Genomic DNA, 14,005 nt, shown 5'->3' on the forward strand with positions numbered 1-14,005 from the left:
ATATCACTGCTAGCTCTAAATACCAGTCGCATAGCTGAGGCTAAATGCCGTAAATAACTACTGAGTTGGCCGAGTGGTGATTTACTCGCTCGGAAATCGTCACTTCTTGCACTTTACTAAAAATTTGCTGCTACTAAAATGTTAAATGTACTTTTTTCAATGGCCTTGATGAGCAGCGTCAGTTTCATCTATATCCTATCATGCATTTTCGCACAGCAGAATGACTTATCGCATCGTAAAATAGCAAAAATACATCGAGAATCTGCAGACTCTCACTGCGAAATATTTGAGTTTTACGAATTATCCTTCAAAGTGAGCTTACATATTGGATATCATCCAAACCTTCTCGATATCGAAATAATTGATTATTTGGAGTACTCAAGTATAGGCTTCGCCTGCTTGGGCTATACTTAATCAGGTGATTATCTGTTTAGACTAGAGTTTTCAGTTATCAGACAAATAAAACCTTCAATACTTACTTTTTTAGTCACTCGGAAATCAGCACATCATGTACTTTGGAAGAAATTTACTGGTAATAGAATGTTGAAATGTACTTTTCCTTTGGTCTTGATGAGCGGGCCCAGTTTCATCTATATCCTACCATCCATTTTCGCACTTCAGAATGACTTATCACAATGAAAAATAGCACAAATACATCGAGAATTTCTTTGAATTAAGGTGGAAGCAGCTATTTCCGACTAAGTAAAATGTTAGTATTCTAGGTCTATTTCCGCTTAATTCTGAAACTATAATGGATTTGAAGCAGTACAATATCATAAACACTTGAGAGTATTTGGTACATGTACACTAAAAACTTACTTGAGTATACTCTGAAGAAGTCAACATTTACTTGTTTAGCCGCTCGGAAATCATCACTTCTTGTACTTTACTAGAAATTCACTGCTGATGAATGAGTAATCGACTTTAGTCGATATTCTCGTACTACGAAACTGAAGAATGAATAGACGCGTTTTCGAACTATAGAATGAAATAGTCTCTACAAAATGTTTTTGATATCAAAATAACTTTTGTACATGAATGGTTACGTATCTTAATATACAAATAACCCAACAAAGAACTAGTATTACAAGAATATCATAGTTCTTGTACCAAAGTTGTTTGTGCACAATATATGTTTAAGGTAAGTCCTACACATTCATGATTTCGTCCGAGTTTGTATTTTAGAAAATAATATACCGACATCGCGACATCTTTCAAAAACAAAACCATGATCATTGCTTGAGAGACCTATCCATATCATCACAGTAATCTTGTAACTTCCATAAAAGAGTAGATATGTATTTGACTTTCGTTCCACAAAGCTAACGCGCAAACAATTTACTTTACTAACGAGAAGTATCGAGTTATCGAATGATTTTCCCTTACATCAAAACAAATAGAATGTAGATTGTAGAACTATATTTCTAACGTTCCTAACCCTTTGCACACCGCAGTTGTAAATCACACAAGCAACAAGTTTCGAGAAACGAGTTATTGAATAACGTGAAAGTGTTTTTCCAGTGTCAAGTCGTTATGTTGATTAAAGCATATAATGTAATACCATGAAGTGAGACTTCGAAACTATCGTCAGTTCTCCATGAGCAAATATCGTGTTCTACAAGTGTTAAGATATTGTAGTATGTAGCTAGTAATTGGTGCACGTATAATCTCGCGATCGAACCAACGTGTGTTAACTTGCGTTATTATGTACCTAGTAGTTGGTGCGAGTAATGCCGCAACTGCTGCTGTTCAATGCATTTACCATGTTCGTAGCAAGCATCTTAATAAGGATAGACAGCCCCAAGCAAATAATGTAAGTATGTGTGTATGAATGATTGGTCTAATGGTGCTTAACGACAGAAGCTGGTCTTCTATTCTATATTCCGAAATAATCAAGTTCGTGGTTTACCAACACCTCGCCTCTTAGAAACGGGGTAGAATCACTTATAAATCCTCACGTTCACTTAACTAAATCTAATTTGATACTCGAGTACTGAACCTTAATTTTCCAGCAGTGTGATAGACACCGTCAGATGGTACTCAACATCGCATAATTCTGCTCGAATACAAGTAAAAGTACAGATTTCAAAGTAAGTAAGTAAGTAAGTAAGTAAGTAGGTAAGTAAGTGAGTAACTGGTTATGTTTGTAGACTATATCTCCACTTCTACCTTTCAGAGATGTTGAGCAGAGAAGTACATGTGTTTCTTCAAAGTAGTCAAGTAGGTTTTTGGCTACATGCATCAACTACTCAAGTGTTTATGATATAGGCCTGTTTCGAATTCAAGACAGTTTCAGTATTAAACAAAAATGGACCTTGAATACTAACTTTTTATAATGTGTAATTTTAAATGCATAAACGAAGAAACGTCACTTTTACAATGCTTCGGTATGATTTCTATATTATTCCACTCTCGTTATTGGACTGCGGTGTGACGGTGAGCTATATCTCGATGCCCGGGCTTCCGAATTAATTTTTTCGATTTATTCTACCCTATGTAGATTTAACATAAGGAAGGTTATTTCACTCATAAAATTTGAAATACGTATTTGCTCGAGTTAAAGCCATAACGCTTGGAGTGAAATTTTACGTGGTTTTCGTTAATATCCAACTTGGCTAATTCCGAAATGTAAATTGAAAAACTCAAATATCGCATAGTAGGACTTCGCAAATTTTCGATATATTTTTGCTATTTTGTCATGGTGATAAGTCATTCGGGACGGTGAAATGCATTATAGGAAATAGATGAAACTGGTACAATTCATCAAGACCCCTGAAAAAAGTACATTACATTTCAACATTTTATTAGCAGGTAATCGAAATACCACAAACTGTGCTAACCTTCGGAGTTGTTAAGTAAAGAAGTACTCGTACTTCTTCGGAGTACCCAAGTAGGTTTTTCGCCTACATGCACCAAATACTCTCAAATCCTTGTGATATTGGAGTGCTTCAACTTCATGATAGTTATAGTATTAAGCAGAAATATACCTGGAGTACTAACGTTTTACTTACTCGGAAATGACTACTTCTATCTTATTTTAAAGGATTCCTCGCTCGACGCGAAATTTTATTAGGTTTTGAATAATATCCAACATGTAGGTTCACTTTGAAGGCTACTTCGTAAAACTCAAATATTGCACAGTGAGAGTTCGCTAATTCTCGATGTATTTTTTGGTATTTTTATTGCGGTAAGTCATTCTGCAGCGCGAAAATGCATCGTAGGATATAGATGAAACTGACAACGCTCACCAAGACCACTGGACCACTGAAAAAGTACGTTTCAATATTTTAGTAGCAGTAAATTCCTAGTAAAGTACAAGAAGTGATGATTTCCGAGTGAGTTAAAAAGTAAGTATTGTAGGTATAGTTTGGTCGAAAACCGAAAACTCTGAAATAGAAGTAGATGCAGTGTAAAAATGTTAATCACTTGATTAAGTATAGCACAAGCAGACCAAACCTATACTTGAGTACTTCAAAATGTACAAGTACTTCGCTATGGACTCCCTCCACGTAAAAAGTGACTAGGTTTTAGACTACTTTATCGGTACTTGACAGTTTCAGTTTTAGATAAGATTTGGAATAAAAACTAGCTCATTCACCCACTTGGAAATCTCTTCTTTAACCTGTACTTGAGCGTAACAAGTAAATCTCATTTAATATTAATTCTGCACGTACACTTGACCATATTTTATGACTTACATAATTACTTTTCCATATATTTGAAGTCAAGTCTGTCAAATAGCAGTATATGTTACGATGAGCTTATATTCGTTCTGTTTGATCATCTTGACTAATGATATTCACTCGGCGAGCTTTCCAGTGATAGCCTTGGGACTTGGAACAGTGGTATATGACATCATAGCGATACGAGGTTACGACAGTTTATAATTAGCTACCTTACGACACCAAATTTCGTTAGTTCATCTCCACCTTCAAATATCGTGTTATACAAATATTGTGTATACGGAAAAAATACATATATGGCTATGTTGTTGCAATCTTCAAAAAAGTACCTCCCTCAGTAACCAATTTCTGGTAGGCTATGCATACAAATGAGGACAGTTACATCAACGAGTCGTAACTTGTTGTATTATGTAGCTAGTAATCAGTGCAAGTAAGTCCGCAACTACTGTTCAAGACCTTTTCCGCGTTTTTTGTCAAGCATCCTCGTAAGGACAGACAGTCCCAATCAGCTAATGTAAGTGTGTATGTATGTATGAGGAGTCTTATGGCGGTTGACGAATGAAGTTGGTCGTCTATTCTATTCCGAAATAATCAAGTTAGTGGTTTTTAACAGGACCTCACCTCATAGAAACTTCAGTAGAATAACTTATAACTCCTCACGTTTACTCAACTAAATCTAATTTGATAATCAAGTAATGAATTTTAATTTTCAAACGAGTTCAAATTTTACTCTAACTTATGAGATTACATATAATAACTTTTCACGATGCAATATATTTTACAGCATGAGCCAAGTGATTTCGTAATTTACACAAGATAATTAAATGAATTTCCAGAGTATTATAAGATATTCGTGTCATCCTCCTTCGCATATCATAAAAGAATATCTACTGAAGTCGATTTGTAATTATTTGCGCTGTGTTTGATTAACTCAATCATGTTGCAGTGTTTTTTAATAACGAAACTCTTTTACAGCATAAACCAAATAATTTCATAATAAACACAAGCTAATTTCATAACAAACATAAAAAACTATTTCCGCGCCTCAGGATTAGGTTATAGGGTTAGGAGGAATTAGGTTTAGGAGGGCGCGGAAATAGTTTTTATGTTTATTATGAAATTAACTTGTGTTTATTATGAAATTATTTGGTTTATGCTGTAAAAGAGTTTCGTTATTAAAAAACACTGCAACATGATTGAGTTAATCAAACACAGCGCAAATAATTACAAATCGACTTCAGTAGATATTCTTTTATGATATGCGAAGGAGGATGACACGAATATCTTATAATACTCTGGAAATTCATTTAATTATCTTGTGTAAATTACGAAATCACTTGGCTCATGCTGTAAAATATATTGCATCGTGAAAAGTTATTATATGTAATCTCATAAGTTAGAGTAAAATTTGAACTCGTTTGAAAATTAAAATTCATTACTTGATTATCAAATTAGATTTAGTTGAGTAAACGTGAGGAGTTATAAGTTATTCTACTGAAGTTTCTATGAGGTGAGGTCCTGTTAAAAACCACTAACTTGATTATTTCGGAATAGAATAGACGACCAACTTCATTCGTCAACCGCCATAAGACTCCTCATACATACATACACACTTACATTAGCTGATTGGGACTGTCTGTCCTTACGAGGATGCTTGACAAAAAACGCGGAAAAGGTCTTGAACAGTAGTTGCGGACTTACTTGCACTGATTACTAGCTACATAATACAACAAGTTACGACTCGTTGATGTAACTGTCCTCATTTGTATGCATAGCCTACCAGAAATTGGTTACTGAGGGAGGTACTTTTTTGAAGATTGCAACAACATAGCCATATATGTATTTTTTCCGTATACACAATATTTGTATAACACGATATTTGAAGGTGGAGATGAACTAACGAAATTTGGTGTCGTAAGGTAGCTAATTATAAACTGTCGTAACCTCGTATCGCTATGATGTCATATACCACTGTTCCAAGTCCCAAGGCTATCACTGGAAAGCTCGCCGAGTGAATATCATTAGTCAAGATGATCAAACAGAACGAATATAAGCTCATCGTAACATATACTGCTATTTGACAGACTTGACTTCAAATATATGGAAAAGTAATTATGTAAGTCATAAAATATGGTCAAGTGTACGTGCAGAATTAATATTAAATGAGATTTACTTGTTACGCTCAAGTACAGGTTAAAGAAGAGATTTCCAAGTGGGTGAATGAGCTAGTTTTTATTCCAAATCTTATCTAAAACTGAAACTGTCAAGTACCGATAAAGTAGTCTAAAACCTAGTCACTTTTTACGTGGAGGGAGTCCATAGCGAAGTACTTGTACATTTTGAAGTACTCAAGTATAGGTTTGGTCTGCTTGTGCTATACTTAATCAAGTGATTAACATTTTTACACTGCATCTACTTCTATTTCAGAGTTTTCGGTTTTCGACCAAACTATACCTACAATACTTACTTTTTAACTCACTCGGAAATCATCACTTCTTGTACTTTACTAGGAATTTACTGCTACTAAAATATTGAAACGTACTTTTTCAGTGGTCCAGTGGTCTTGGTGAGCGTTGTCAGTTTCATCTATATCCTACGATGCATTTTCGCGCTGCAGAATGACTTACCGCAATAAAAATACCAAAAAATACATCGAGAATTAGCGAACTCTCACTGTGCAATATTTGAGTTTTACGAAGTAGCCTTCAAAGTGAACCTACATGTTGGATATTATTCAAAACCTAATAAAATTTCGCGTCGAGCGAGGAATCCTTTAAAATAAGATAGAAGTAGTCATTTCCGAGTAAGTAAAACGTTAGTACTCCAGGTATATTTCTGCTTAATACTATAACTATCATGAAGTTGAAGCACTCCAATATCACAAGGATTTGAGAGTATTTGGTGCATGTAGGCGAAAAACCTACTTGGGTACTCCGAAGAAGTACGAGTACTTCTTTACTTAACAACTCCGAAGGTTAGCACAGTTTGTGGTATTTCGATTACCTGCTAATAAAATGTTGAAATGTAATGTACTTTTTTCAGGGGTCTTGATGAATTGTACCAGTTTCATCTATTTCCTATAATGCATTTCACCGTCCCGAATGACTTATCACCATGACAAAATAGCAAAAATATATCGAAAATTTGCGAAGTCCTACTATGCGATATTTGAGTTTTTCAATTTACATTTCGGAATTAGCCAAGTTGGATATTAACGAAAACCACGTAAAATTTCACTCCAAGCGTTATGGCTTTAACTCGAGCAAATACGTATTTCAAATTTTATGAGTGAAATAACCTTCCTTATGTTAAATCTACATAGGGTAGAATAAATCGAAAAAATTAATTCGGAAGCCCGGGCATCGAGATATAGCTCACCGTCACACCGCAGTCCAATAACGAGAGTGGAATAATATAGAAATCATACCGAAGCATTGTAAAAGTGACGTTTCTTCGTTTATGCATTTAAAATTACACATTATAAAAAGTTAGTATTCAAGGTCCATTTTTGTTTAATACTGAAACTGTCTTGAATTCGAAACAGGCCTATATCATAAACACTTGAGTAGTTGATGCATGTAGCCAAAAACCTACTTGACTACTTTGAAGAAACACATGTACTTCTCTGCTCAACATCTCTGAAAGGTAGAAGTGGAGATATAGTCTACAAACATAACCAGTTACTCACTTACTTACCTACTTACTTACTTACTTACTTACTTACTTTGAAATCTGTACTTTTACTTGTATTCGAGCAGAATTATGCGATGTTGAGTACCATCTGACGGTGTCTATCACACTGCTGGAAAATTAAGGTTCAGTACTCGAGTATCAAATTAGATTTAGTTAAGTGAACGTGAGGATTTATAAGTGATTCTACCCCGTTTCTAAGAGGCGAGGTGTTGGTAAACCACGAACTTGATTATTTCGGAATATAGAATAGAAGACCAGCTTCTGTCGTTAAGCACCATTAGACCAATCATTCATACACACATACTTACATTATTTGCTTGGGGCTGTCTATCCTTATTAAGATGCTTGCTACGAACATGGTAAATGCATTGAACAGCAGCAGTTGCGGCATTACTCGCACCAACTACTAGGTACATAATAACGCAAGTTAACACACGTTGGTTCGATCGCGAGATTATACGTGCACCAATTACTAGCTACATACTACAATATCTTAACACTTGTAGAACACGATATTTGCTCATGGAGAACTGACGATAGTTTCGAAGTCTCACTTCATGGTATTACATTATATGCTTTAATCAACATAACGACTTGACACTGGAAAAACACTTTCACGTTATTCAATAACTCGTTTCTCGAAACTTGTTGCTTGTGTGATTTACAACTGCGGTGTGCAAAGGGTTAGGAACGTTAGAAATATAGTTCTACAATCTACATTCTATTTGTTTTGATGTAAGGGAAAATCATTCGATAACTCGATACTTCTCGTTAGTAAAGTAAATTGTTTGCGCGTTAGCTTTGTGGAACGAAAGTCAAATACATATCTACTCTTTTATGGAAGTTACAAGATTACTGTGATGATATGGATAGGTCTCTCAAGCAATGATCATGGTTTTGTTTTTGAAAGATGTCGCGATGTCGGTATATTATTTTCTAAAATACAAACTCGGACGAAATCATGAATGTGTAGGACTTACCTTAAACATATATTGTGCACAAACAACTTTGGTACAAGAACTATGATATTCTTGTAATACTAGTTCTTTGTTGGGTTATTTGTATATTAAGATACGTAACCATTCATGTACAAAAGTTATTTTGATATCAAAAACATTTTGTAGAGACTATTTCATTCTATAGTTCGAAAACGCGTCTATTCATTCTTCAGTTTCGTAGTACGAGAATATCGACTAAAGTCGATTACTCATTCATCAGCAGTGAATTTCTAGTAAAGTACAAGAAGTGATGATTTCCGAGCGGCTAAACAAGTAAATGTTGACTTCTTCAGAGTATACTCAAGTAAGTTTTTAGTGTACATGTACCAAATACTCTCAAGTGTTTATGATATTGTACTGCTTCAAATCCATTATAGTTTCAGAATTAAGCGGAAATAGACCTAGAATACTAACATTTTACTTAGTCGGAAATAGCTGCTTCCACCTTAATTCAAAGAAATTCTCGATGTATTTGTGCTATTTTTCATTGTGATAAGTCATTCTGAAGTGCGAAAATGGATGGTAGGATATAGATGAAACTGGGCCCGCTCATCAAGACCAAAGGAAAAGTACATTTCAACATTCTATTACCAGTAAATTTCTTCCAAAGTACATGATGTGCTGATTTCCGAGTGACTAAAAAAGTAAGTATTGAAGGTTTTATTTGTCTGATAACTGAAAACTCTAGTCTAAACAGATAATCACCTGATTAAGTATAGCCCAAGCAGGCGAAGCCTATACTTGAGTACTCCAAATAATCAATTATTTCGATATCGAGAAGGTTTGGATGATATCCAATATGTAAGCTCACTTTGAAGGATAATTCGTAAAACTCAAATATTTCGCAGTGAGAGTCTGCAGATTCTCGATGTATTTTTGCTATTTTACGATGCGATAAGTCATTCTGCTGTGCGAAAATGCATGATAGGATATAGATGAAACTGACGCTGCTCATCAAGGCCATTGAAAAAAGTACATTTAACATTTTAGTAGCAGCAAATTTTTAGTAAAGTGCAAGAAGTGACGATTTCCGAGCGAGTAAATCACCACTCGGCCAACTCAGTAGTTATTTACGGCATTTAGCCTCAGCTATGCGACTGGTATTTAGAGCTAGTAGTGATATCCACCAAGTCATTTGTGTTTTTGTTATTATAGAGCACACGATTGAATCGCTACGAGTAACGCATTGCTGTCTAACTCATTGGGGAATAGATTTTTCAACGGTTAAGTATTTAGAGCTAACAATGCGGTATGGGATCCACTAAGTTCGAACAATTGCGTTTTGTTATTGTCGAATACCGCGCACCTATTGCGATATCAGCTCTCCGCATTTTGTTGTATTTAGGGCTATTGCACAAGCTATCTCTAATATGCTGCAATATATACAGGTTCGGACTTGTCTAGGGTATTCACTTCCCGTCCACTAGCTTTTCAAGACGCATTGATAAGCGCGCGTATTCAATTACCTAATCGTTGGATGAACATTCCTGACAAAGGCATAGATGTCCCCAGGGAACCAAGCTAACTTCGCTTCTATTGTTTTTACATTGTTTGCAAAGCACGGTATTTTATAATTCCATGAGACTTCAGTAGTTCTAGAATCCTGAATTAATGAGAGTTGAATAAACCTCACAATGATAAGATATTCAGTAATGATATAGAAATTGGCTTATATTGTCAATATCTAATCATTGTGAAATTAGCAATCATCTCATGTTGTTGATGAAAATGATCAGCTTACGTTCTTACTTGCAGGCGTCCAGATGTAACCGTTCTAGAATATTTACATATCTTTCTATGGAGACAGCGTTAATTTTTTTATTCTTGACTTAACGTATAAATAACCAACTTGTATACATTAAATGAAAGTATTTATGAGACATCGTAGCAACGCACATATTGTATGTTATCTATTTATTTCGCGATAATCGATTACTACTACTACATTTTTCAGAGTACACTCTGCTAGGGTTTGCCTAGTGACAGTACTTACTCAAGTCGATTTTGTAAAAACTTTTATACTGGGAATTTTGTAAAATAAATACCAATTTTTTAAATCGTCGAACACTTTACATCAAATTTAGTAAAGTAGATAGAAACTACTTTTTCCAAAGTACTAAAGACCTTTACACTACAGTTTTGTAAAATAAATCCTAATACAACGCAAGATGATTATTTTCATCAACAACACGAGATAATTGCTAATTTCACGATGATAAGATATTCACAATATTAGCCAATTTTTTATATTATTACTTTGTTAGATTTAATATTAAAATTATTTTTAATAATCATTGAAATCATGAAGATTATAACAGTGAACGTCTTTTGTACAAACTAATTTATCAACTATGCAAGATAATCGATAATTTAACTAAAATCGATAAGATATTCACAAAGCAACAATATTATTAAAAAGATGTTCAGTTCACCCGTTATAAGCTACAATGATTTCAATGAATAATGAAAAAATATTATTAATAATTGTTGTTTCAAAGTTAGAACCAAAGTAATAATATTTAAAAAGTGGAATATTTGAAAATATTTAAATCATGCTTTGGTGCTTATAATAACGTAAGCTGATCATTTTCATCAACAACATGAGATAATTGCTAATTTCACAATGATTCGATATTCACAATGTTAGCCAATTTCTATATTATTACTGAATATGTTATCATTGTGAAATTAGCAATTATCTCGTGTAGTTGATGAAAATAATCAGCTTACGCTGTTATAAGCTCCAAAGCAGGATTTAAATATTTTTTAAATATTCCATTTTAAAAAAAAAATATTACTTCGGTTCTAACTTTGGAATAATAATTATTGATAATATTTTTTCGGTAATAATTGAAATCATTACAATAATATTTAAAAGATATACACCGTTATAAGCTACAATGATTTCAATGAATAATGAAAATATTATCAATAGTTATTATTCCAAAGTTAGAACCAAAGTAATATTATATAAAAAAAGGGAATATTTAAAAAATATTTAAATCATGCTTTGGAGCTTATAACAACGTATGCTGATCATTTTCATCAACAACATGAGATAATTGCTATTTTCACAATGATTAGATATTCACAATTTTAGCCAATTTTTATATTATTACACATATTCAATCTACAGCGTACAGCGTGTAATCATGTAATAAATATTACACGTTATATATTGCCTTGCACTTGCTTCAACTGCAATAACAAAGGCGATCAACGCGATATTGACGTAATCATATCTCAGCGTTACTAAAGTAATCAACTACGCATATGACGTAATCATTACTGAGCATGCTTCAACTACACAATCATAATGACGTAAATAATTCTCAGTGTTATTGGACTGGAACGAGACGCAATCATGACGTAATCATATCTCAGCATTACTGGAACTAAGCAAAGACGCTCTCGTAATAACTAAAGTAATCAACTACGCATATGACGTAATCATTACTAGACATGCGTCAACTGCAATACGCAATCATAATGAAGGTAATCAACTTACGCAATAATGACGTAATAATATCTCAGCGTTACTGGACTGGAACTATGCCATCCTTCAATTCGATCCATTATGACGTATATATCGTTAGCAGTAATCTTTGACATATTCAATCTACAGCGAATAATCATGTAATAAATATTACACGATATTACCTTGCACTTGCTTTAACTGCAAAGGCAATCAACGCAATATTGACGTAATCATATCTCAGCGTTACTAAAGTAATCAACTACGCATGTGACGTAATCATGGATATGGTGCAATACGCAATCATAATGAAGGTAATCAACTTACGCAAACATGACGTAATAAATATCTCAGCGTTACTGGAATGGAACTATGCTATCTCTCGCACAACCAAAACCTCTCTCGTATTGGAACCACGCCCACTCTGTTCCGCGTTCTGATTGGCTAACAGATGTCACGTGATCAAATACTCGACGGTGATTGGGGCGCGTATAAACCCTGTGTATAATACTACTGTCAACGACATTTTTGAAACCTCCTGATTGAACACCACACTGTTCGCTGATGATACTCACCTCCTCTCTTCCGCATCTTCGACGGCAGAGCTGGATGCCCTGACTGGTGACCAAATGCCCAAAGTCCATGAGTGGACGGCCCAGAACAACCTTTGCATAAACGCCTCGAAATCGCAATTGCTGACAGTAAATTCAAAAAATAACCTAACCGTTAATATCGCTGGTCAGCCCGTTTCCAACACAGATAATGCCAAATATCTCGGAGTTTTACTGGACTCGAACATGTCCTGGAAGAGTCATATTCAGTCCCTAGAAACTAAATTATCACCGAAGTGCGGCCTGTTCTACAGCCTCGGGCGCTTCATGCCAGCATGGGTTCTTCTGATACTCTTTAAATCCTTAATCCAATCGAAGTTACATTATGGCATCCTCTGTTGGGGGGCTGCCAGTAAAACTGCACTCAAGCCACTGCAGAAACTACAGCATAAAGTACTCCGAATCATAGCTAGGGCTCCAAAGGGGCCTGGCTGCCCATCCAATAAGTCCCTGCTGAAGAGATTTGGCGTCCTAAACATAGAAGATATGCGGAAACTAGAAATCGCCAAGTTTATGTATCAGTTTCACTGCGGTCGTTGCCCCGAATATTTCAATGACTTCTTTACCTCTGAATCAAAAGCGCACAAGTACAACACACGCGCGTCCACGTCGTCCAAATATCATATGATCGACCGAAAAGATCATCGCTCCATCAAATATGCCGGACCTGATGTGTGGAACAGTATCCCGCCGGCCATCCGACAGTCGACGAGCATGTCCAGTTTGTCCACATTCAAGTCGAAATACAAGCAATTACTATAAATACAGTCCATCCTCAAGATTACCGGACCACGACTGACCTATCGATCTCGCTTCCCATGACATGCCGCCCTATTTCTTGTCGCATTCTTTTTCTATACTATTTTCTTTACTTTCATTCAGTGTGCATGCCTTTTCTTTACATCGCCTAGGCCAAGGTGGGTGTCAGATTCCATAGACTACTCCTTGTCGCTTCGACATCTTCCTGTCTTTTCATTGTATCGCATTTTTTGTGGTGTATTGAACTGATAAAATTGCTAATAAACCAATGATGATGATGATGATGAATCAATGACCATTGACCACTCAATCTGTATTTCAGACACATAGCAAAATGCAATGAAGTAATCATGCCGCATACTTCGAAAAGGTAACTTGACTTGAATTGTGACTTGACTCGTAACTTGACTTGACTTGACTTGACTCGAGTCACCTGCAAAAATCAAGTGACTTGACTTAACTCGAGTCACCTTCGAAAATCGATTGACTTGACTTGACTCGAGTCAAAATGTACAATGACTCGCGACTCGAAGGTAGTGACTTGATCCCAACACTGCCTTTGATACCGAGGTAAAGAAGTCAGACACTCACCTTGGTCTACTAAGCTGTGATATACACTGCAATCCAGAAACACCATATTACAATGTTACCTATTGATGTGAGGTTACGAATATTGATCACGGCGGTGGTCGACAACGAACTACTTTTTCGGTTTGATTTACCTACTGCCAGCACAGTAACTGCTGAATATATTTTCGAACTACCTATTTGTAGCGTCAATAGAGA

The sequence above is a fragment of the Botryllus schlosseri genome, chromosome 5 (assembly GCF_051294905.1).
Source record: "Botryllus schlosseri isolate E-star chromosome 5, Bs_hap1, whole genome shotgun sequence".
Classification (NCBI taxonomy): Eukaryota; Metazoa; Chordata; class Ascidiacea; order Stolidobranchia; family Styelidae; genus Botryllus; species Botryllus schlosseri.